At 39.5% G+C, this 26,724-nt stretch overlaps 1 protein-coding gene across 3 annotated transcripts in view; it reads right to left on the bottom strand.

Moving 5' to 3' along the window:
- The window catches only part of dennd4c (DENN/MADD domain containing 4C), an 81,109-nt gene that overhangs the window by 53,660 nt on the left and 725 nt on the right, over positions 1-26,724 (bottom strand). The gene's annotated exons all lie outside the window — the stretch shown is intronic.

Genomic DNA, 26,724 nt, shown 5'->3' with positions numbered 1-26,724 from the left:
GACCAAGCCCCAATAATGAAAGGCGGCCTTGACCTGTGAGCTGGAGCAGATAAAGCAAAATAAAACAATCTTTTAAAAAGAGACAACAAAAGTGTTTAATAAAAATAATAAATTGAGAGCTGAGTAAATTTACAAAATAGCATATTACACTCTGTACGCTGTAATGACTGAGAAACTTATCAAAAATAACACAGCACAGGACTTAGGAGCTTTAAAGGCAAAGGGGCTGCAGCTCAACAGTAAAGACATGACAGTTGATTTCCTCCATATGAAGTCTAGTGTTGTAACTCGAACCCCCCCTGTGCTCTGCCGCTCCCTTCCCAAGTAAAAACCTGTTACTCTTGTGGCCGGATGATCGAGTGTCACGTTCTTTGTCTGGTGGGTCAGCCTGAACCATTAACTGTGTAGTAGGCTCGAAAAACACAACTACAATGGGTGTTTCAAGTGAGTTTTTATGGTGAATATAAAAAAATATTACTATGTTTTGTAGTTGTACTCTGTTTCTTGTTCAATTCTGCTACTTACATAGGATACACTCTTGAAGGAGGCTTTCAAAAAATTGCCTTAATTTGTATTTTACTTCTGAGGTTAGCAGTCACAGATAGTGGACAAGAACTATTGGCTACTAACTTGCTTTTGTTCAGATGTACTGTAGTTTACCCCGACATAAAAATGAATAGATTTTAGCTGTGTCTCCGGTTTAATTAAACTGCACAATATTGCATGACAAAATGAGACATAAGTGTGGGAAGCATGATTATTATTCAGAAAATACTTTATAAACAGTAAGAGGTGCCTATGGACTACTAGATGAGCTAATTTATAAGCCTCAAACTTGGCTTTCCTACTATCTTTTCCGTCAGTCTACCCCAGGGCAGCTGTGGCTATGAAAGTAGCTTACCACCACCAGGTGTGAATGAATGATGGGTTTTTAACATGTAAAGCGACTTTGGGTACTTAGAAAAGCGCTATATAAATCCCAGGTATTATTATTATTATTATCTTAAAATAAACCGTCTTTCAAATATGCATCATAAATGGGTCACAGTATGATTTTTTTTCTACGTTTAAAACTTGTGGTCTACATAACATTTAATGGTGCATAGATTATGATTGTTTTTAAGATGCTTTCAGACCATCTTTTCAGGAGACGGCACTTTGTGGACGGTCTTATTTCAGAATCAGAATAGTTTTTATTGCCATTGTTTGAGAACGGCTTCACAAACTAGGAATTTTTCTTGGTGCAATCATGCAACATAAAACACATATAACACAGATTTGGTAATAAAAAGAGCTGTAACTGAGCTATAAGATCTTGTTATTGTTCATGTGCCTGATGGCCGAGGGGAAAAAACTGTTCAGGTGGCGGGAGTTGTGGGTCTGGATGGACCGTAGTCTCCTGCCTGAGGGGAGAGGGGAGAATAGTTTGTGTCCAGGGTGAGAAGAGTCAGCTGTGATCCGACCCACACGCCTCCTGGTCCTGGAGGAGAACAGGTCCTGGAGGGATGGGAGCTTGCAGCCAATCACCTTCTCAGCAGCACGTACAATGAGCTGCAGTTGATGCTTATCCTGGACTGTGGCGCCGGGGAACCACACGGTGATGGAGGAGGTGAGGATGGACTCGATGATGGCTGAGTAAAACTGCACCAGCATCTCGGTTGGCACCTTAAGTTTCCTCAGCTGCCACAGGAAGTACATCCTCTGCTGGGCCTTCTTGATGAGGGAGCTGATGGTCGGCTCCCATTTACGTGGCTCCACTTCGACAGCGTCTTCTACCCGCCATCTATCTTGTGGATTTTAGCACTTCCATAGCGAGACTACTGACAGATTAAGTTAGAACTATACTCTACTTTGTATTACACGTGGCAACAGCGGAGGATACATGTTAGGGCTGGGTGATATAACAAAAAATGTTACATCATAAATTTAAAAAAAGCAAGTAAAAAAAAAAATTGTGTAGCCAGATAAATATGAACCAGGTAACAGAATCAAACTAAAAAAGATATACTCTGATAAAGTATAAGTGACAATGTACTTAACAACTGAACACATACACATTTGAAAAATCTGGTTATGCCGTTAGGTGATGTTTCATGAGATCAAAGCAAGTGTGTGCTTTGAAAAGGAGGTGCCTGTTGTAAAGTCACGTGAAAAGTAGGGCTGCACGATCAATCGATATCGAACTGACATCGAGGATTTAGTGTGATTACCAAACCGCAGGGGCAAGGTTTTTTTTCGCTTCATTTGTGCTCTCCGTCCGCCTCTGCTACATTGTTGACATCCCCGATTCTGTGAACAAATTTCTCACCGATAATTGTTTTTATTATGTGTTTTTTTAGGTGTCTAGACACACCTTTCCATGTAGCCAAGGTCAAATTTTCAGGAAAACGACTGGATAGCCAATCAAATGTTACAGTGCCCAAAAGGCCCTTGTAAAAACAGTGATATATATATATATATATATATATATATATATATATATATATATATATATATATATATATATATATATATATATATATATATATATATTAGGGCTGTGAATCTTTGGGTGTCCAAGATTCGATTCAAAATCGATTTTTTTTTTCAATTCAACACGATTCTCGATTCAAAAACGTTTTTTTCCCCGATTCAAAACGATTCTCTATTCATTCAATACATAGGATTTCAACAAGATCTACCCCAGTCTGCTAACATGCAAGCAGAGTAGTAGATTTTTGTAAAAAGCTTCTATAATTGTAAGGGACAATGTTTTATCAACTGATTGCAATAATGTAAATGTGTTTTAACTATTAAATGAACCAAAAATATGACTTATTTTATCTTTGTGAAAATATTGGACACAGTGTGTTGTCAAGCTTATGAGATGCGATGCAAGTGTAAGCCACTGTGACACCATTTTTTTATTTTTTTATAAATGTCTAATGATAATGTCAATGAGTGATTTTAAATCACTGCTATGTTGAAATTGTAACTAATATTGATACTGTTGTTGATAATATTCATTTTTGTTTCACTACTTTTGGTTTGTTCTGTGTCGTGTTTGTGTCTCCTCTCAATTGCTCTGTTTATTGCAGTTTTGAGTATTGCTGGGTCGGGTTTGGTTTTGGAATAGGATTGCATTGTTATGGTATTAATGTGTATTGTTTTGTTGGATTGATTAATTTAAAAAATAACAAATACTTTTTTTTAATGAGAATCGATTCTGAATCGTACAACGTGAGAATCGCAATTCGAATTCGAATCGATTTTTTCCCACACCCCTAATATAAATGTATTTTTATTTTATTTAATTTTTGTTACCAATAGTACCTTTTAAGAGATCTAATTAGAGGTTTGCGGGATTAGTTTTGAGTAGAAATAATTAAAAGTCCATAATGAATTCATAAAATATGTTTTTGTTCATCAAACAAAAAAACAAAACTTCCTTAATCAGTTGAACATTTAACACATCTCATCTCTGTCTCTAGGGGAGACCGAAAGCAATGGATGTCGAGTGGGTCTGACATAATATTGTGAAAGTCCAGTCCATAGTGGATCCAACATATCAGCGACTCCTTTTTACAGGAGCACCTGAGGGTGTCACAGTCCACTGCACAGTTGCAAAAACACCGCTTTTACAGGTTATGTGGACCACAAGGCAGTGTGTTAAATGTAGATTAGAATCATAATATGACCCCTTTAAAACATAGGTATGTCAGACATCTGGAGGATGCGGTCTCTGACTCTACTCAGTGGGATAGCTCATTAGCTAGCTAGCTAACTAACAACAAGAAGACAGAGTTGTGTAAAAAATAGCTTTAACTCACATTTTAGCAGAAGCCCACCAGCTCAACTTTTTCTATATAGTGTATTATCAATCTCATAGTCATCACAAAATGCTATTTTGTTTTTGATGAGACTGGATAGCTTCGGTGTTATGTGTTGTTATTGCTGGTATTTTGACTGCCAAAAGTTTATCAAAGTAATTATTATTTTACTAGCAGCCTAATGGGCAGCACAGTTACGGTATAAATATATATTTTTCTGAATGAACTAGTCATCCTTATTGTTTTAATTGTTAGTTAGCACAAGCCTAAAAATATCTCAAGCTGAATTTAAGAGCAGTGGTGCCCAAACTATGGCCCGCGGATCGTATCCGGCCCACCCGCGTCCACAATCTGGCCCGCGGGAGGTCCCAAGTTAAAAAGATAGAAACAAAAAGCCTTTTTTTGTAAACTCTTGTCTTGTCAGCCACTCAAGCAAATCATATTGTTGATGGAGATACCCATATCTGCTGTACAGATTTACTTCAGTAGGGGATACCTCTCACGTTGCCTTACTTTTATTTGACTTTATAAAATGTTTGGATATATTTAATGTTTAATGGAGCTGGACCGAAGTAGGTGGGGATAGAAAAAATTCATTCAAAAGGGGGAAATTGTGGGGGAAAGGAGGCGCAAAACAACAACAACTTGCTTATCTGTTTTTTTATCCAGTGCTTTCAGGCTCTTATTTCTACTTTATCTATGTTTCTGTTTTATCTAGTGTGTGTCATGATTCATTTATATTTTAATTTTTTATTATATATTCTTACTTTCTATTTTTATTTTTAATACTTTGTAGCACTTTGAGATTTTAACAAATGTAAAGTGCGTAACAAATGCAATTCATTATTATTATTATTATTAACAACTAAATAAACAAATAAGTAAATAAGTGAAAATATAATAAAATCAAACAAAATAGGTCAAAAAGTTTGGGGACCCCAGGCTTAGAGCCACTAAATACGGTCACTCTACATTTTCCGATTGGTCAACTAACTGTTAAAGGGGCGTTCACACGTTGTTGGTTTGGATGGATGGCAGTCAATGGCGGAAAAGACCGTATTAACACTGAACACAAAACTTGGTCATCCGGCACTCATTCGCCGTGAACCCTGTCAACCGCGGGGACTCGACAAAGAAAGTAAGAATGTTACATTTTTTGTCGCGGCCTGAAATGGGCAGTGTTCAAAACACCTTTCACTGTTTAATTAACGGTAGCCTCTGTATTTGTGCCGCAAGATCCGTGATAATACCATGTTAAAACTGCTATTATCAGTCAGTGACATTTACCTTCACGACTCAACGCGGTAATTACACAGAGGTGGCGGAGCATGACGGGCTCATCAAGGAGCTACACGGAGGCACTGCGGTTGATGTGGAGTAGATGGTGGAGAACTTTGTCATCTTTCTGGCAGATCCGTGTTACTACCGCGGCAATCTGCGTTGGTGTTGTTCAAAACATGTTGAAAAAGGCTTTCCGCTATCGTTGGGTTTAGGACTGCAGTTATCGATTATTTTAGTAATCAATTGATTAATTTGTTTGATGAATCAAGTAATAAATACATTTTAAAAAAGCAAGTAAAAAAAAAAATTGTGTAGCCAGATAAACATGAACCAGGTAACAGAATCAAACTAAAAAAGGTATACTCTGATAAAGTATAAGTGACAATGTACTTAACAACTGAACACATACACATTTGAATAGGTATTATATGGAGGAATGGTGTTTGATATTTGGACATACAACTAGTTAAGATTAAAGGGGAACTGCACTTTTTGGGGAATTTTGTCTATCATTCACAATCCTTACATAAGACAAGTACACATATTTTTCTTTTTTAATGCATTCTAAATATTAAATAAATGCAATCAAAAGTTCGCTTGCAATGGAGCAACTTCCAAGGAGCAAGTAAGCGATCCTGTCGGAATAAACACACAAGCTTGTGATCACAGCGCCACTATAAATAGTTTGCCTGAGTTAGCGCGTATTATAACAATATCGCTAATATTCAAGTCACAAAATGTAAATGAAGTATTGTTGGCATTTTTTTGGGGTGTGGGGGGATTTTATGGGCAGAATAGAGGATCTCCCATTGGCTCCGCTTTTATTCACGTGTATTTGCGAGTTAGAATGCAAAAAAATAAAATAAAACATCCGTCTTTCATAATGATTGTGAACCGATAGGCAACATTCTAAAAAAGTGCAGTTCCCATTTAAGATACAAACTGTAGATGCTACATGTCCTTACATGCCCCTCATGTATTTGAATAGCACCACAACTAGTCTGACTGCACTGACAAAATAAAGGTTTCAAAAAAGTACCTCACACAGGCATAATGTACTTAAGGCACTCATTTATACATTCACACAATTATTATGCTTTGACGTAAAATACTGGTCAAAATTGTCCAAAGATATAATGCATCAATACACTTGAAGATTTTTGGATTTAATTAACAAACACTTTAATACATTTTGTTTACACAAAAGCCCACACTCTATGGTGGTAAAATAAATGTAAAAGGTAAAAAACGGAATTAAAAACAATAAAAACGTTCAAATTGATTTTTATGTTTTTAAATTACTTTTGTTATTTAAATGTATTGTTATTACGATTATTATTTTACCTCTTGTGGTTTATCCGTTACTAATTTATGTGTGGGTTTTTTTAAACTATATTTAATGTTTAATTTTGGTGGTACAATAAATACTCATGTTGTAAAATTCATGAATAATTGTGTTATTAAATATGATTACAAAATCAATGAAAACAATTTTTATTATTATTATTTAGCGCCACTAAATAGACTTTTACCAGGTTGAAGCTGGTTTGCTGCTCTTATTATGAAGGATGCTTTCTGGTAATGTGCTGCATCATTGATGTAGTGCCTCTGTAAAATGCCAGCTCTGTTTGACAGTGCAAACATTTCCAGGGTCTCTGCAGGTTTCAACATGTCCAATTTAAGACTTTAAGACTTTTTTTAAGACCATCTTGAAAATAATTTAAGACCATTTCACATCCAAACAGACAAAAACACAACCACCAAGTAAAATCAGAGGTCCAGAATGAACTTTAAGTATATGAATTCATTAACTGCTCTTTTACATTGGAAAACAAAATGATTTAAACTAACTAAATACACCAGGAGCTTTTCTAGTGTAAACTAATAGAAAAAAATATTAGCAAACATCGTAACAGCCAATTTTCTGATTTGCCATAGAAGTGTTTTGTGTCAAAAGGTGCAGTCTGCTTCATATCAAGTGTTTTCATGCAACATCAACATCAGCAATAGTAGAGGAAAGCACAACAATATATTGTCTGTGAAAGGGACAGTTAGCATCTCCACTAAAGCTAAATGGTTAACTTTGGCAATGTTTTTTTCGGCTGTCAGAATTGAGCAAACCGATAAAAATATCTACAGTACTACTGTATCTGCACAAAGTTGTGAAAAACAGTGTGTGCAGACAGATTGATTGTGTAAAAAGAAGGAAGGCGATTATGGCTTGCAAGCCTCAAACAGAATTTGGATTTGAATAACATTCAAATGTGCTAAGCTCATTTTGTATCTGGTGTGTATGGATACATTTTTACCTGTTTTTTGTGACTTTTTTGAAAACATATTGCTAATACACAAGGATTAGTTTTTATTTAGGCATGACAAGATGACATTCGCAAATCTCCACTGCTTTCCTCACCCCACAATAAGATGAGTGTAAACACTAAACAGGGAACCGCTTTTAATGTCGGTTGCTGTATAAACTTGGAGAAAAGATTAGGCATGAGAAGCTGACCTGAAATTACTGGAACAAATAATAGAAATAATATAAGAGAATTATGTTTTTTTTTTTATAGTTTTACTACAGAGTACACTAATACCACAGAGAAATTAGCGTGTGTGTGTATGTAATAGTATGATTTCACTACTAAACATCTCATATTGATCTTCTTCGGCAATTAGCGCCACTTAACTCACACTCCTTTGGGGGGATTACGTTTATCTTTGTAAAGTTGTGCAAGTCTGTGTGGCGTTTTAGCATCATTTGACACAGACTTATCCCTGATTTTTTACTTTTACGTTATCATTCCATTCATGTTTACAAACGCTTCCCTCCTCGATGGCTGCACATCTGGGTACTAAACACTTTATACGTTTCCATCCACCGGATTCAACCATGCATTAAATTGATCATTACGTCTCGTCTCGATTACTGTAACGTATTATTTTCGGGTCTCCCTATGTCTAGCATTAAAAGATTACAGTTGGTACAAAATGCGGCTGCTAGACTTTTGACAAGAACAAGAAAGTTTGATCATATTACGCCTATACTGGCTCACCTGCACTGGCTTCCTGTGCACTTAAGATGTGACTTTAAAGTTTTACTACTTACGTATAAAATACTACACGGTCTAGCTCCATCCTATCTTGCTGACTGTATTGTACCATATGTCCCGGCAAGAAACCTGCATTCAAAGAACTCCGGCTTATTAGTGATTCCCAGAGCCCAAAAAAAGTCTGCGGGCTACAGAGCGTTTTCTGTTCGGGCTCCAGTACTATGGAATGCCCTCCTGGTAACAGTTAGAGATGCTACCTCAGTAGAAGCATTTAAGTCCCATCTTAAAACTCATTTGTATCTCTCTCTCTCTCTAGGTCGTCCTCAGACGAGCCTTCCATCGTTGCTTCCAGTCATCCCGATTCTCCATACATTTGGCCAGTTCCTTGGTACTCTGAGCTCCTGCATCCTTCTTGAGTATGTCCACGTATGTTAGTGTGGGACGTCCTCTTGACCGATGCCCATGTGTTGGTTCCCACAGTACCAATTTGCTGGCTGGCAGCTCCTGATGCCTTTGGCAGTGCCCTGCTAGTCTCATTCTCCTTACAGCAATCTTCTCGCTCACCCTTGGTATTCCCCTGTATAGGACTCTGTTGATTACGTGCGCACTCTTGTTGATGTTATGCACTACACGCAGCATCCTGGTGTAGCAACCATCCAGAGACCTCCCCAGGGTTGGCTTCAGGGTCCAGCATTCGCTGCCATAGAGGAGAACGGACTCAACTGTCGCGTAGAAGAAGCTGAGTTTGATTTAGCCTTTAAATAGACCCCCCTTTGTTAGACCAGTTGATCTGCCGTTTTCTTTTCTCCTCTGCCCCTCGCTGGGTTATTCCGGTTCCGGTGACCATGGATGAGGTGCTGGCTGTCCAGAGTTGAGACCCGGGGTGGACCGCTCGCCTGTGCATCGGTTGGGGACGTCTCTGTGCTACTGACCCGTCTCCGCTCGGGATGGTCTTCTGCTGGCCCCACTATGGACTGGACTCTCACTGTTATGTTGGATCCACTAGGGACTGTACTTAGAGGGGGGGTTACCCACATATGCGATCCTCCCCAAGGTTTCTCATAGTCTTTCACATCGACGTCCCTTGTGTGGGCTCTGTGCCGAGGATGTCGTTGTGGCTTGTGCAGCCCTTTGAGACTTTTGTGATTTAGGGCTATATAAATAAACATTGATTGATTGATTGATTGATTCAGGAGACACAAATCGTTCAACTTTTGAACGTGTGGTGCTCGATAAATTCTGACGGGTCAGAACAGGTAGCCTACTTCATATCAGTTTTGTAGTTAAGTTTTAGCATCCTCAAAAATCGAAACATTTCAAAGCGAGGCTGAAGTTTATGCATGTTTTAAATAAAAGTAACGTCAATAAATTTTTAAGACCCTTCAAAATCGTATTTAAAACCTTTTATGAGATTTTAGGAGAATTTTAGACATTTAAGGCCTTAATTTAAAATTATTGTATTTAAGACTTTTTTAGACTTTTTAAGACCCCGCGGATACCCTGCATTTCACCACCATGGGTGGGTCGTGGGGGGTGTCTTATTCAGATAAAACAAACAGAACAAAAACAAAACAGAAGTAATCCTCATGAGCCCACTAGCTGCGGAAGCTAGCTCTCCAGTCAGCTAAACAGATTCAATAACTCCACAGTGACGTCTTGGTGAAATTACTGAGGAATTTGTGAAACTGAAACAATACAAAAAGAATGCCGTTGTAGGTTAATAATACTAACACAGCGCGTTAACATGAAACAATACAAAAAGAATGCTGTTGTAGGTTAATAATACTAACACAGCGTGTTAACATATCAGCTAATGCTAATGCCGCTAGCATCATTACATTATGATAGCATGTACAAATATGCATGAAAACACTCCTACAGACATCACACATGGTCGGTTTACTAAGTATAAACGGTTTAAGTTATATTGTCAAATTTACAAACGCTACTTGGAGTAATGAACAAAGATTCCATACGAATAGTTATGCTATGGACGACTAGAAGACTGAACGGCACTGGTTGAAAAAAAAATCACTGCCGGTAAATTGAAGAACACTGCTTCACCTGCAGTGAGCAAACTCGTCCAAAAGGTGACGCAATAGCACAAACAATGAAACACCCTCAGTGTTTTTGCTTGGGTTTTTTTTATCAAATATGTTTTTATCATGGTCGGCAGCGAAGAAAAATCCATCAATTAGCCGCATAGTCTGATAAACCGCAGGGTTCCAAGTGTAGGAAAAAAGTAGCGGTTTATATTCCGAAATTTACGGTAAATGATTGCATAATCTACTAGTTTGTGGCACCCTGAGACAATAATACGTTGATTGATAGTCTAAAAGTAACATTCCTTATTTTCCAAGTTTTATGCATTTTTTTTGTATAAAATATAAAAATCTCAAATTGAATTGCAATTTATGAGAGAAAAATCGCAATTACGTTTTTTCTCAAAATTGTGCAGCCCGAGTTGGGACAAACAGGCAATATGTGAACGACCCTAAAGATAGTCCATGATAAGTCAACTATCGAAATAGAAGATAGTTGCAGCCCTAGAGTCAAAAGTGAATGAAGTGCACAATAGCAATTCTTAGGGCCATAAGCAATTAAAGGCCTACTGAAATAAATTTTTATTTAAACGGGGATAGCAGATCCATTCTATGTGTCATACTTGATCATTTTGCGATTTCGCCATATTTTTGCTGAAAGGATTTAGTATAGAATAACGTCGATAAAGTTTGCAACTTTTGGTCTCTGATTAAAAAAAAACCTTGCCCCTACCGGAAGTAGCGTGACGTTGTCAGTTGTTCACTCCCTCATATTTTCCTATTGTTTTCAACGCAGCTAGAGCTATTCGGACCATTACCCTATTAATTTGAGCGAGGATGAAAGATTCGTGGACGAGGAACGTTAGAGTGACGGACTAGAATGCAGTGAAATACATATTTTTTTTTCGCTCTGACCATAACTTAGGTACAAGCTGGCTCATTGGATTCCACACTCTTTCCTTTTTCTATTGTGGATCACGGATTTGTATTTTAAACCACCTCGGATACTATATCCTCTTGAAAATGAGAGTCGAGAACGCGAAATGGACATTCAGTGCCTTTTATCTCCACGACAATACATCGACGAAGCTCATGCTAATTAGCATGAGCTAACGTGATAGCATCTGTTTCAAATGCAGATAGAAACAAAATAAATAAATCCCTGACTGGAAGGATAGACAGAAGATCAACAATACTATTAAACCATGTACATGTAACTACACGGTTAATCGATCTCAGCCTGGCAAAGCTTAACAATGCTGTTGCTAACGACGCTAAGGCTGACTTAGCAACTTAGCAACCGGACCTCACAGAGTTATGATAAAAACATTAGCGCTCCACCTACGCCAGCCAGCCATCATCTGCCCAGCTCATCAACACCCGTGCTCACCTGCGTTACAGCGATCGACGGCGCGACGAAGGACTTCACCCGATCATCCGTGCGGTGGCCGGTTAGTATCGGCTAGCGCGTCTGCTATCCAAGTGAGTAATCCTTGTTGTGTTGCTACAGCCAGCCGCTATACACCGACCCACCTACAACGTTCTTCTTTGCAGCCTCCATTGTTCATTAAACAAATTGCAAAAGATTCACCAACACAGATGTCCAGAATACTGTGGAATTATGAAATGAAAACAGAGCTTTTTTGTATTGTATTCAATGAGGAAGGCATACCTCTGTTCCCCGGGCTACGTCACGCGCATACGTCATCCTCCGAAGGCTTTTTCAACCGGAAGTGTGGCGGGAAATTTAAAATTGCACTTTATAAGTTAACCCGGCCGTATTGGCATGTGTTGCAATGTTAAGATTTCATCATTGATATATAAACTATCAGACTGCGTGGTCAGTAGTAGTGGGTTTCAGTAGGCCTTTAAGCTACAGACACACAAAACATATGTTTCCAGTAGGGATGTAACGATAAACGGTATAATGACAAAACGCTGTAAAAACTCCCCACGGTTACGGTTTTAAATTAAAATGATTGCAAAACCATGATTGAAAACAGTTTGATAAACTCACGGACAGGTGACACTGGTCCTTTACTGGAGAAGCAAACCAGCTCGCTCTAGCTAGCTTAAATGCTAACATGAATACAAGAGACATTAACCCAATCTAAACTTGTATAATTACTCTCTGAACAACTAAGAGATTCAATTGTGCACATTAAACTTACAGGCTGATCGCGCTATACTGGAATGAATATACATCCAGCATCCATCTTCTACCGCTTGTCCCTGTAGGAGTCGTGGAATATGAGTAAGTGAATTTGTGTGCACACATAAACCAGATGTAACGCGCCCAAAATCTGTTTTTTTCTTTATCATGAAAGAAAACACTAAAACTTATACAAATTTAAACAGAAGAAGATAAACATTTAAACACTCAAATAAAAATAATATGACTTTTAAGTAACCACAACAATCCATAGTTTCCAGTAGGGCTTACTAAAAGCCCTTTTAAACTGTCAAAATTCGAAAATCAAAACAAGATTTTGGACAATATACTTTTGCACTATTGTGGGAACTCGGCGATTTAAACGTATTTAAAAAGAGTATAATATTATTGAACCTTTAATATATTTTACATTTTTTGAGTGGAATCACCACTGAGTGATTTAGGTTTGAACGTGCAGACATAACCGACAACCATTCCTGTAAGCGCAGCCTCAGACGTTCCAGACGTCACCGAAAATTACTGCCAGGAAGAAGCTGGTCTTAACTTGCTTTGTGGCCCAGAGGGAAACTTTGCTGTTGGCTGCCATATTTAAACCATGGTTTGGTATATTTAGCTAAATTTGGCAACATGTCCGGGTCCACCCAGACAGAGATAAACAATAAGTAATTGAATGTGTCCCTAACACACACAAACACACTAGCTATGATGTAATTGCTTTAAGACAAAAGCAGCCAGTGTGTACATGTGTAAACCCCTCACAACAGCTGAGCGTGACATTCACCACTGTCATCCACTGATCCTAACAGGCCACACATCACATGGAGCACATCACTAAGTGGCCATGCCTTGCCCCCCATTATTGAAGTTTTTCTTGTAAATCATGTAAAAAAAAAAGATTGTTGTAAAACACTGCATTCTGCTGTATTTTGACCCAAAGAGGCTAAAAAGTTACAATGAGTCGTACTCATAGTTGGACCACACAACATAGTGGGTCAGCCTTGCTGCCTGTAATTGTCATGGAGCTATGGGCTGGACGACAGGGTGCCAATGAGGTGGCGAAATCTTTATTTCTTTTACTTTCTTTTCTCGACTGTTAATGATCGGTGTGGTTTTTGCGAAAGTCAAAGTCAAATTGAAGCGAGTCACTTTGACCTCAAGCTAAACGACGACGGCCACACGTGTTTGCCATAAAGTTGAAGGCAGCACAGGTGTTGGTTGTTCACGGCCGATTGGAGCTAAGCCAGTGGTGTTATCGTGGCAGCAGCAACTGTTTGCTTGAGCATGCCATGTCATCTGCTTTTATACCGTGTTAAGACACAAAATAAACTATAAGAGTCAACAAGTTAAATAAAAAGAAGTTTTGCAAATCATTCTACAGTTCCTTCATAGCTGAGCGAGCTTCAAACAGGACTTTCGATACAGCTGATGGCCACATGGAGGGTTGATGTAAACAGAATAGGCAGAAATGTCACAAGACAAGACCTCCAAGCCGTGCAAGGCATTCCTTCCACTGTGCAGAAGAGAAAGTAAACACATTGCCTTTGCTAACTAGCTTTAGCCTTGCCCTGGGCCGATCCCAGCTAAGACACAGATGCTCAAGTCCAAGGGTTAAAAGTAAGAACATGAATTTACATGAAAAGATGCAGATTTAACTCCAGATCTTCCACTGTGGTTTTACTGTATTTAATTTAAAAGAAAATAGTACAACATACATTTTAAGCATCCGGGCATTTTAAGCAGCACAGGGGAAAAAACAAAAATAGGACAATTGTGACTTTTTTTTTCTAATATTACAACTGTCAAAAAGTAAAGATTTTTTTTTGTTTTGCAAAATTATGACTTTTTTCATGTAATATTTTACCTGTCTTGGAAATTTCGGACTTTTTTTTCATAAATCATATTTTCTCCTCTCATACTGCAACCTTGTCAGAAAATTAAGACTTTTTTCAAAATATTTAAATTTTCAGCCTCAGAAAATGATGACTTTTTCCTCAGAAAAAAACTATTTTTTTCATCATATTACAACTATTTTCATTCAATTATTGTCATAAAACTGACACTTAATTACAATATTGCATGCATAGAATAGAATAGAATAGAATAGAAAGTACTTTATTGATCCCTGGGGGAAATTCAGCACCACAGTTCGCTCACAATAGACAAATACTATACAGCATTATTCACATGTGAATAATATAAATATAGTATACATATATTCTACATTTAAGTGCAGGCAAGAAGGAACATATGCATTTACAGTCTTGTGGCTGTGTCGTTCCGTGTTGCATTTTGGGAGTCTGAGCCTTCCACTGAACTTGCTCATTCCCTCCGCCAGGTCCGAGTGTAGTGGGTGGGAGGTGTTGTCCATAATGGCTAGGAGCTTTGCTAGACTTCTCCTCTCTGACACCACCGCCAGAGAGTATAGCTCCACTCCCACCACGTTACTGGCCTTCTTTACCAGCTTGTCCAGCCTGTTTGCGTCCCTCGCTCTCAGTCCGCTGCCCCAGCAGGCCACGGCGTACAAGAAGGCGCCCGTCACAACCAACTCGTAGAACATCATCATCATCTTTGTACAGACGCTGAAGGATCCTAGCCTCCTGAAGAAGTAGAGGCGGCTCTGTTCCTTCTTGTAGAGTGCCTCAGCGTGTTTTGACCCATTCAACTTGTTGTCGATGTGTACTCCGAGGTATTTATAATCCTCAACCATGTCCACATCGACCCCCCTGATGGAAACAGGGGTCGCCGGAGTACTCCTCCTCCTTCCCAGGTCCACAACCAGCTCCTTGGTCTTCGTCACATTGAGCTGGAGGTGGTTCTTTCCACACCATGTGACAAAGTCCTCCACCAGTGCCCTGTATTCCTCATCATCACCATCCTCAATACACCCCACTATCGCAGAGTCATCAGAAAACTTCTTAAGATGGCATCATGTAACTGTACTAAAATGTATTTATTAAATTTCTAACTGTAAAACTAATTCTAAAAAATGTTCATGGAGCCGGTTATCTAAAACAGCTGTTTTTCAGCAGATCTGTCATGTTCAAATCCTAACAGTAAATGAACATTAGAAAATAACCTTCTGGTGTCGTTTTATCTCTATTAGCCATGTGACATTAAACATGACAAAAAAGGTGATTTCATTGAAAATTGTGATACATATCGATATCAACTGATATAAAAAAAACTATTGTGATTGGATTTTTTTCCCCATATTGCCCAGCTAACTGCTTCTACTGTAATGCCCTCAAATATGTTAGTATAAAGAAATACTATATTGAACCAGCTGAGTGCACTGATATGTGAAAAGTGGTTCATAAGTTAGCTGACTCTGTGGTCCATATACAAAATCCTTGGCAGGCACAGCATTGTTCATCTTTTTCCCTGCTTCTATTCCTTCTTGGTCACTTGACAATTGAGGTTTTTTGGAGATGATAAACCATGACCACAAAGTTATGCTTTTGCTTGCACATGATTGCTAATGCAACCCTACCGGAGTTACGGGAGCTGCACGCTCTGCCCCATTTCTGCTGCCATTCCAGGTCGCGACACACCTCATGCACAAGAGGAAGTGACACTGGGTAAACAAGCCGCCACCTTGGTTGAGTGTTTGATTGTATTGGTTTGTTTATGAAGTCAATAAACCCATGCTAGATGTCTACACAACACAAAAAGTGTCAGCGAAAAAAAACTATTTGAGGAATACAGTTTAAACCACAAGCACTTACATGGGTATAGGTTGAAAACAACCAGACAGTCTGAGACCACTGACCAGTTAACATAAAACCATAAGACTTCCATGACAAACTTGGCGCATCTTGTAAGCTAGTGTTTAGTCGCTCTGAACAGTGCAAGTATTAGTAAAACTCACTTGACAAGAACAAAAAGCTGACGGCTAAAAGTACCTTTGCGATTTTTTTGTTCATAACGTTGGTTTGTAGCTCTGTTGTTTAACAGGTCGTCTTTACTTTAGATTTACATTGGAATGATTTAGACAAGATAAGGCGTACATGCCTCGTGCATTATTTTCTGTGAAAACATCTGTACACTACTTGCAACATGTTTTACAGAGGTGACAATTATTAGATATTGTGTTATCATTTCTTGGGCTTTTAGGCAGCAATGGTACATTTACAAAGAGAATATTAAATATAAATTCAGATATTTTTTCCCATGACACGAAAATTTAATCCACAGTTCTATCTTTAAGGACAGACACACCAGCAGCACGGTCTGCATCACCAATAGGTGCACCACTGTCATGTGCGCTCTATTGGAGCAGTCTTGCGGAAACAATGTTCACGCATTTTACTTGAATCATTGAAGCAACGAAATACAAATCAAGGCTTTTTTCTAATCGAATTAAATTTTTGCCCATTTTTGGATGATTGTGACTCTTTGGCGCACAATTCACTGTAAGTGTGATTTTATAATAGGAATATTGCTCAGCATATTTTTATTAATGTGATTTTATGTGCCACACAATATACTTTCTTGGCAGAGGAAACATGAAATATTGTTCAGGCTTTAAATGATAAATAAATGATAAATGGGTTATACTTGTATAGCGCTTTTCTACCTTCAAGGTACTCAAAGCGCTTTGACAGTATTTCCACATTCACCCATTCACACACACATTCACACACTGATGGCGGGAGCTGCCATGCAAGGCGCTAACCAGCAGCCATCAGGAGCAAGGGTGAAGTGTCTTGCCCAAGGACACAACGGACATGACTAGGATGGTAGAAGGTGGGGATCGAACCCCAGTAACCAGCAACCCTCCGATTGCTGGCACGGCCACTCTACCAACTTCGCCACGCCGCCCCATAAAAGAGCCATATCATTTTTATTTGTGTGTTTAAATATGTTTATTTTATTTTGTTTTAATTTGTAAAAGGTTTTCAATGTTTTCTTAATAAATGCAAATTGGATGATCACTTTGATCCATCGATCGAAGTGAAGATCAAGGATGTCGTTGTGGCTTGTGCAGCCCTTTGAGACACTTGTGATTTAGGGCTATATAAGTAAACATTGATTGATTGATTGATTGACTTCGCTTCACTTCTGGTTTGTGACATCACGTGAGTTCACTTCCTGTTGAAGACACCTCTGTCTGTTTTAACTCGACACTGTCGAGTATATATTGATCACTTTGTGCTAAAACAGCACAACCTTTATGTTCAATGTGAATATCTAAGTTGTTTAGGCAGTAATGTGTTTCTGCAAGTTTATATTCAGATATGACATTTCTTAATGGGGAAAGACGTTAATGTTTATTGTTTTCATGTTAACATTTTAGCTAGCAAACAGAGGTGGGTAGTAATGCACAACATTTACTCTGTTACGCTTATTTACTTAAGTAACTTTTGGGATAAATTGTACTAGTCAAGCAGTTTTAATTCAACAAACTTCACTTTTACTTAATGTGTGTGTGTGAATGGGTGAATGTGGAAAATAGTGTCAAAGCGCTTTGAGTTCCTTAAAAAAGGTAGAAAAGCGCTATACAAGTACGACCCATTTACCATTTACCATTTAAGTATTTTTGTGAAGAAGAAATGCTGCTTTTACTCCCTTAGATTGAGTTTTGTTCAGGTTGGTAGTTGGTAATGTTATTTATAGCATAGTTATAATCTATTGATTACCACTTGCAAAGACGTATTAAGTTGGCTCGTCAGCGGGCACTGTCACATGACTCTGTTTCACCAATCCAGCATAAGCACTAGTAACGTTTGACTCATTTCACCAATCAAACGGAGCCTGGCATGCTTCATGGCAAAGAAGAACGAGCCGCTAATGGGAGGGACCTATACTGTTTATCCCAACAACCACAAAGTACATATATATAAGCTGAAATAAATAGGTCAATATGTTTTAAGTATATGAGCAAAAAAAAAATACTTGTTTAAATAGAGTCTGAATGTTCTCAAAGACACTTTAAATTACATGACGCCAGCACAACCCGACGAGTGGACAGAAACCTCCTAACAGACGTAACAAACTTTTATGTACACCATTGAATTAATGCAGCGTAAAAATAATGTGTTAGTAGACAACAACAATAAATAATAGATCACAAGACTTCAAAACCACATTGATCTTATTCATTCAAATCATCCTCAACATCGTTATTCATACTTTACTTAGTTATGTAGGAATTAAATGTCCAAATACAACAATTTATATGTTACTGACATGTAAACCAGAAATTTAAAATAATTCACCGCACAGTTTGTATTCACATTAGATAGCCAAACAATTCACCAAAATAGCAATATTTTAGTATGTCTCTGATTATCATAATAACCACAACTTATGTGTCATTTAAACACATTAAAACATTACCAACAACACCAAATAACAGTGGAAAGTTATCTATTAGATCCGAGGCTTAACAGTTACTAGCGCTACCTTATGAGCATGTAGCATTCTCTTCTTCTACTGTATTTACTTTCCCACATAGCTAAACAAGCAGAAATGACCACAATTGCCCTCTGGTGTATAAAAGCACACATGGCCAGCAGTCACATTAGAGATAGAACATTGAAACTAGAACCTTTACATGTAATTGTAAAAATAGAAGAAACTGAATTATTGGACGAATGCATGGAAACTTACTGACTGTAAAAAGTAAAATTATGTCAGACAGGGCAGCACAACTGTTCAATGTTTACTTACAAACTATGAAAAATTTAATTTATAACATGTGCTGTCATTTGTGTCAGTAGAACAGTTCACATTTCGGCCTACAGGAATTCTACTACCAACTACAGAAAACACAGATAATGTTTATGTTTTATACACACACACACACACACACACTAATTACGGTTGTAGTCCAAGAACCATTAAAAAAACTACTAAATAAATCAGGTTACTTAAAAGTTACTCAATACTTGAGTAGCTTTTTCAAAGAATACTTACTTACTCTTAGTCAAGTGATTATTTAGACGACTACGCTTTACTTTTACTTGAGTCATACTACTCTAAAGTAATGGTACTAGAGATGTCCGATATCGGCCGATAAATGCTTTAAAATTGTAATATCGGAAATTATCGGTATCGGTTTCAAAAAGTAAAATTAATGACTTTTTAAAACGCCGCTGTACGACATACCATACACACATACTGCATGTGTGTATGGTATGCCATATCCGGTAAAACACGGACGTATGTAGAAGTACAGAGCAGTTGCGTCTTCCAGTCAGCAGCCCCTCCCCTCTACACTCTACCACACACAACACATGAGTTGACGACTGCAGCATGAGAGGTTTATTGGCGACGCTTGATGACCTCATCAAACCGCCGCGAGCGGACCATAACAACAACAAGAGTGAATTGTTGCCGGTGCTGCAGCCGTGGCTAACAAGCAAGCTCGCTCGGTGACTGACTAACGACACCATGTCTATGGTTTGGGATTATTTTAAAGTGTTTCTGACGGATAAAAAACTGGCAATTTGCAATGACTGCAAAAAGTTGGTTATGCGAGGAGGAACCAAGACGTCTTCCTTTAATACGGGCAATTAGATCTCCCACCTCTTCAAGAATCATAAGGAGATACACGATGAATTAGGGCTGGGCGATATGGCCTTTTTTTAATATCGCGATATTTTAAGGCCATATCGCGATACACGATATTCTGTATATCTCGATATTTTGCCTTAGCCTTGAATGAACACTTGATGCATATAATCACAGCAGTAAATGGTAAATGGGTTGTACTTGTATAGCGCTTTTCTACCTTCTTAAGGAACTCAAAGCGCTTTGACACTATTTCCACATTCACCCATTCACACACACATTCACACACTGATGGCGGGAGCTGCCATGCAAGGCGCTAACCAGGTCCCATCAGGAGCAAGGGTGAAGTGTCTTGCTCAAGGACACAACGGACGTGACTAGGATGGTAGAAGGTGGGGATTGAACCAGTAACACTCAGATTGCTGGCACAGCCACTCTCCCAATTTCGCCACGCCGTCCCCAGTATGATGTCTACATTAAAACGTTCTTCTTCATACTGCATTAATATATGCTCATTTTAAACTTTCATGCAGAGAAGGAAATCACAACTAAAAAATCACTATTTTTTTCATACGGTGTTGATTTGGAAATGTTTGCCTCTGCATTTTGATGGTGTGGGCGTGTGGCACCGAACGGAGATGTTGACGTGCGGAGTAAGCACTGTTCATTCTCTACGGAGACAGCCCTCGCAAAAATGACTAATGATCTATTGCTAACGATGGATTCTGATGCGTCATCTATGTTGCTGCTTCTTGATCTTAGCGCCGCTTTCGATACTGTTGATCATAATATTTTATTAGAGCGTATCAAAACGCGTATTGGGATGACAGACTTAGCCTTGTCTTGGTTTAACTCTTATCTTACTGACAGGATGCAGTGTGTCTCCCATAACAATGTGACCTCGGACTATGTTAAGGTAACGTGCGGAGTTCCCCAGGTTTCGGTTCTTGGCCCTGCACTCTTTAGTATTTACATGCTGCCGCTAGGTGACATCATACGCAAATACGGTGTTAGCTTTCACTGTTATGCTGATGACACCCAACTCTACATGCCCCTAAAGCTGACCAACACGCCGGATTGTAGTCAGCTGGAGGCGTGTCTTAATGAAATTAAACAATGGATGTCCGCTAACTTTTTGCAACTCAACGCCAAGAAAACGGAAATGCTGATTATCGGTCCTGCTCAGCACCGACATCTATTTAATAATACCACCTTAACATTTGACAACCAAACAATTAAACAAGGTGACTCGGTAAAGAATCTGGGTATTATCTTCGACCCAACTCTCTCGTTTGAGTCACACATTAAGAGTGTTACTAAAACGGCCTTCTTTCATCTCCATAATATCGCTAAAATTTGTTCCATTTTGTCCACAAGCGATGCTGAGATCATTATCCATGCGTTCGTTACATCTCGTCTCGATTACTGTAACGTTTTGTTTTCGGGCCTCCCTATGTCTAGCATTAAAAGATTACAGATGGTACAAAATGCGGCTGCTAGACTTTTGACAAAAACAAGAAAGTTTGATCATATTACGCCTATACTGGCTCACTTGCACTGGCTTCCTGTGCACCTAAGATGCGACTTTAAGGTTTTACTACTTACGTATAAAATACTACACGGTCAAGCTCCTGCCTATCTTGACGATTGTATTGTACCATATGTCCCGGCAAGAAACCTGCGTTCAAAGAACTCCGGCTTATTAGTGATTCCCAGAGCCCAAAAAAAGTCTGCGGGCTATAGAGCGTTTTCTATTCGGGCTCCAGTACTATGGAATGCCCTCCCGGCCAAAGTTAGAGATGCTACCTCAGTAGAAAAATTTAAGTCTCATCTTAAAACTCATTTGTATACTCTAGCCTTTAAATAGACTCCCTTTTTAGAACAGTTGATCTGCCGTTTCTTTTCTTTTCTTTTCTACTCTGCTCCCAACCCGGGGTGGACCGCTAGCCTGTCCATCAGATGGGGACATCTCTACGCTGCTGACCCGTCTCCACTCGGGATGGTTCCTGCTGGCCCCACCATGGACTGGACTTTCGCTGATGTGTTAGACTTTCACAATATTATGTCAGACCCACTCGACATCCATTGCTTTCGGTCTCCCCTAGAGGGGGGGGGGGGGGTTACCCACATATGCGGTCCTCTCCAAGGTTTCTCATAGTCATTCACATTGACGTCCCACTGGGGTGAGTTTTCCTTGCCCGTATGTGGGCTCTGTACCGAGGATGTCGTTGTGGCTTGTACAGCCCTTTGAGACACTTGTGATTTAGGGCTATATAAATAAACATTGATTGATTGATTGATTGATTGATTCTCTAGCAGGTGACTTTTCAAATGATGCTACATATTAGCAGTAATGCTACTTTTTATAGCAACGCTTTCGCCCCACACTTGACAAATTACAGTTGTCTGTTCGACATATTCCCACTTGAAGCCAAACCACCGCCAGACGATGGACCCCCTGCTGTTTTTGGGGGGAATTAATTATTCCTTCATTTGTTAACAGATTCGCACCTTCTTTCGCTCGTATTACTGCTAGCATCACAGCTAACGTTAGCCATGCTGCTTCGTCTTTGCTGCGCGAGGGCGTACACGAATGTGACGTATGACGTGACAGTATGTGACGTGTGTAGAAGCGGTGAGAAGGAGACACAGGAAAGAGCGAGGAGAGCCTGTAGTGTAATGCCCGCAGCTAAAAGCAACTGTGTGAGAACGCATACTCGAATATCACGATATAGTCATTTTCTATATCGCACAGAGACAAACCCGCGATATATCGCGCATATCGATATATCGCCAGCCCTACGATGAATACAAGCGGAAGATGGATGAAAATCAAACACCGAAAGCAGCTTGCAGTGAACGGAGGTGCCCTGTCTCAACGCAGCATTTCAGAAGCTCTGGCTGACTTGTAGGCCACTTCTAGCACTCACCACTCGCTTACAGCACATTTGTGTTACTCATACAGATACGTTAGAAAACTGCTTGTGTCCTTCTATCGCTGCTCAATAGAGAGTGTGCTGACATACTGCATGTGTGTATGGTATGCCAGCTGCACGGCGGCAGAGAAAAATGTACTTCAGAGGGTCATAAAAACCGCCATGAAGATCACTGGCTGCTCTCTCCCCTCCCTAGATGAACTGTACAGTGCCAGGTGCCTCAAAAAGGCCCAAAACATCATAAGGGACCCATCTCACCCTGGACATAAACTTTTTGAACTGCTGCCCTCGGGCAGGAGATACAGGACAATAAAATGCCGGACAAACAGACTTAAGAACACTTTTTACCCGAGAGCAATAGTGTCGCTGAACACAAGACGACAATAATGACTGTGCATGTGAGCTGTGTGCTTGGTATTTTTATGTATTTATATTTATTTATCTATGTTCTTATGTTTTTATGTGTTATGAATTTGCACTAAATTAGTTTTGTTTGCAATTTCGTTGTACAATGTACAATGACAATAAAGATATATTCTATTCTTTTCTAGATCAGGGAAGATTGAGCCAAGTTTATAATTTTCTGTTATACAATATGCCAGGCAGTCTACTAAAGGAGGACTGTGTTATTGTTTACTTTATTACTGTAGTATACTCTGGACTGAAGCTGTGTGCCTTCATTGTTTTTGTAGCTGTTGTTTTGAGGCATGTTTAAAAAAATAATAATAATAATGCACTTTGTGAAAGTCAAAGTATAGTATTTCCCATAGTTGTAGTGGGTATCAGGATTATCTCAGGGAGAGCATGTCCCAAATTCCAAGCTGCTGTTTTGAGGCATGTTAAAAAAAAATATTGCACTTTGTGACTTCAATAATAAATATGGCAGTGCCATGTTGGCACTTTTTTCCATAACTTGAGTTGAAGTTGTTCTCTTATTTTGGAAAACCTTGTTACTTTGTTTAATGCAGGGGTCGGCAACCTTTACGACTCTAAGAGCCATTTTGGCAAGTTTCACAAATTAAAGAAAATAATGGGAGCCACAAAAAAAAATGTTAAATTTAAAATGAAAAACACTGTATACAAAGCTTAAATTGCTTTGTGCTATGTTAACCAGGGGTCTCAGACACACGCACCGGCAAGCACTTTAATATGGAAATTTGATGTTAGTGCGGCCCGCGAGTTTTGAAAGAATAGCGCTTGGTAGCGTCATACTTACCAACCCTCTCATTATTTCCGGGAGACCCCCGAATATCAGGGCGTGATGGCACTGCTTTTGGCGCCCTCTACAGCCTGTCCAAACAGTGTACCTGCTCGACCACATGAGGACACATGTAGAATGCAGCTTCAGCTTGCTCACGTAAGCGACAGCAAGGCGTACTAGCTCAGCAGTCACACAGCTTACACTGACGGTAGCCGTATAAAACAACTTTAACACTGTTATGTTACAAATATGCGCCACACTTTGAACCCACACCAAAAAAGAATGACAAACACATTTCTGGAGAACATCTGCACTGTAACACAACATAAACACAACAAATACCCAGAATCCCATGCAGCACTAACTCTTCCGCTCAACCGACGCACGGGGGGGGGGTTTGGTGGTAGCGGGGGTGTATAATCTAGACCGGAAGAGTTAGTGCTGCATGGGATTCTGGGTATTGGTTGTGTTGTGTTTATATTGTGTTACGGTGGGATGTTCTCCAGAAATGTGTTTTTCATTCTTTTTTGGTGTGGGTTCACAGTGTGGCGCATATTTGTAACGTAACAGTGTTAAAGTTGTTTTATACGGCTACCGTTAGTGTAAGCTGTGTGGCTGATGACTAAGTATGCTTTGCTGTCTCCTACGTGTGCAAGTAAAGGCTACATACAACATGTGGCCGGGCTGGCACGCTGTTTGTAAATACTGTAGAGGACAATTACTGCAGTGCAATTAGGGTACGCCCTTAATTTAGTAATTAGAGTGAAAATAGGATTATATTTGCCCTGGGAGTTATCTAGGAGAGGCGCTGAGATCCATAAGTCTCCTGGGAAAATCGGGGGGGTCGGCAAGTATGCAGCTGAGCCGCATCAGAGTGGTGGGGGGCCACTAAAATGAAGTGGGATATCACATAAAATAATGCGGCAGGCTATTTCAAGTCATGTGGCAGGCTGGATATTAAGTTAAAGTACCAATGATTGTCACACATACACACACGAGGTGTAGCGAAATTATTCTCTGTGGCCCCCGGGCCTTGAGTTTGACACCTGTGTTAGACAGAAGCGGGGCCGATTTAGGTTCTACTGTACTGTAGATTTGGCCTGAGTGTAGATAGGCTCCAGCACCCCCCGCGACCCCGAAAGGGACAAGCGGTAGAAAATGGATGGATGGATGGTGTATTAAATCAGTGTTTTTCAACCTTTTTTGAGCCAAGGCACTTTTTTTTTTCATTGAAAAAATGCGGAGGCACACCACCAGCAGAAAAATTAAAAAATAAAACTCAGCAGCCGATATCCTTCTTTGTATGGACATTTTTGATTGTCATGTACAGATGTACTTTGTGGACACCGTCTGCTCCGCATGCTGTAAGTCTTTACTGTCGTCCAGTATCCTGTTTTTGTTTACTTTGTAGCCAGTTCAGTTTTGCATAGCCTTCCCTAAGCTTCAACGCCTTTTCTTAGCAACACTCGCCTTTTGTTTATTTTTGGTTTAAGCTATAGATACCTTTTTGACCTGCATGCTGCCTCCCGCTGTGGTCTGCATATTGTGATCGCGACAAACCATGTTCCCGACATCTACAAAGCAATTATCTACCTGCTGCCACCTGCTGATATGGAAGAGAATAACACGGTTACTCTGCCGAGCTCTAGACAGCACCGACACTCAACAACGGCACTTTATTTGCGGATTATAATTACTGGTTTGCAAAAAATATTTTTAACTAGAGATGTCCGATAAATGCTTTAAAATGTAATATCGGAAATGATCGGTATCAGTTTCAAAAAGTAAAATGTATTACATTTTAAAACGCCGCTGTACGGAGTGGTACACGGACGTAGGGAGAAGTACAGAGCAGTTGTGTCTCCCAGTCATACTTGCCAACCCTCCCGAATTTCAGTGCCCCTCCCGAAAATCTCCCGGGGCAACCATTCTCCCGAATATCTCCTGATTTCCACCCAGACAACAATATTGGGGGCGTGCCTTAAAAGGCACTGCCTTTGCGTGCCGGCCCAGACACATAATATGTACGGCTTTTCACACACACACACACACACAAGTGAATGCAAGGCGTACTTGGTCAACAGCCATACAGGTCACACTGAGGGTGACCGTATAAACAACTTTAACACTGCTACAAATATGCGCCACACTGTGAACCCACACCAAACAAGAATGACAAACCCATTTTGGAAGAACATCCGCACCGTAACACAACATAAACACAACTGAACAAATACCCAGAACCCCTTGCAGCACTAACTCTTCCGGGACGCTACAATATACACCCCCGCTATCCCATACCCCCGCCCCCCTCAACCTCCCAAATTCCAAGCTGCTGTTTTGAGGCATGTTAAAAAAAATAATGCACTTTGTGACTCCAGTAATAAATATGGCAGTGCCATGTTGGCATTTTGTTCCATAACTTGAGTTGATTTATTTTGGAAAACCTTGTTACATTGTTTAATGCATCCAGTGGGGCGTCACAACAAAATTAGGCATAATAATGTGTTACTTCCACGACTGTATGTATCGGTATCGGTTGATATCGGAATCGGTCATTAAGAGTTGGACAATATCGGCAAAAAAGCCATTATCGGACATCTCTATTTTTAACCCAAATAGGTGACATTTATTAAAATACTTATTTAATAATTAAATAAGCAAAATGTAGCACACAGGCAAGACACCCCCACTATTGTAATGCAATCATCAACTCA

This window comes from Entelurus aequoreus, linkage group LG12 (assembly GCF_033978785.1).
Source record: "Entelurus aequoreus isolate RoL-2023_Sb linkage group LG12, RoL_Eaeq_v1.1, whole genome shotgun sequence".
Classification (NCBI taxonomy): Eukaryota; Metazoa; Chordata; class Actinopteri; order Syngnathiformes; family Syngnathidae; genus Entelurus; species Entelurus aequoreus.
This window is presented reverse-complemented; position numbering and strand designations above follow the sequence as displayed.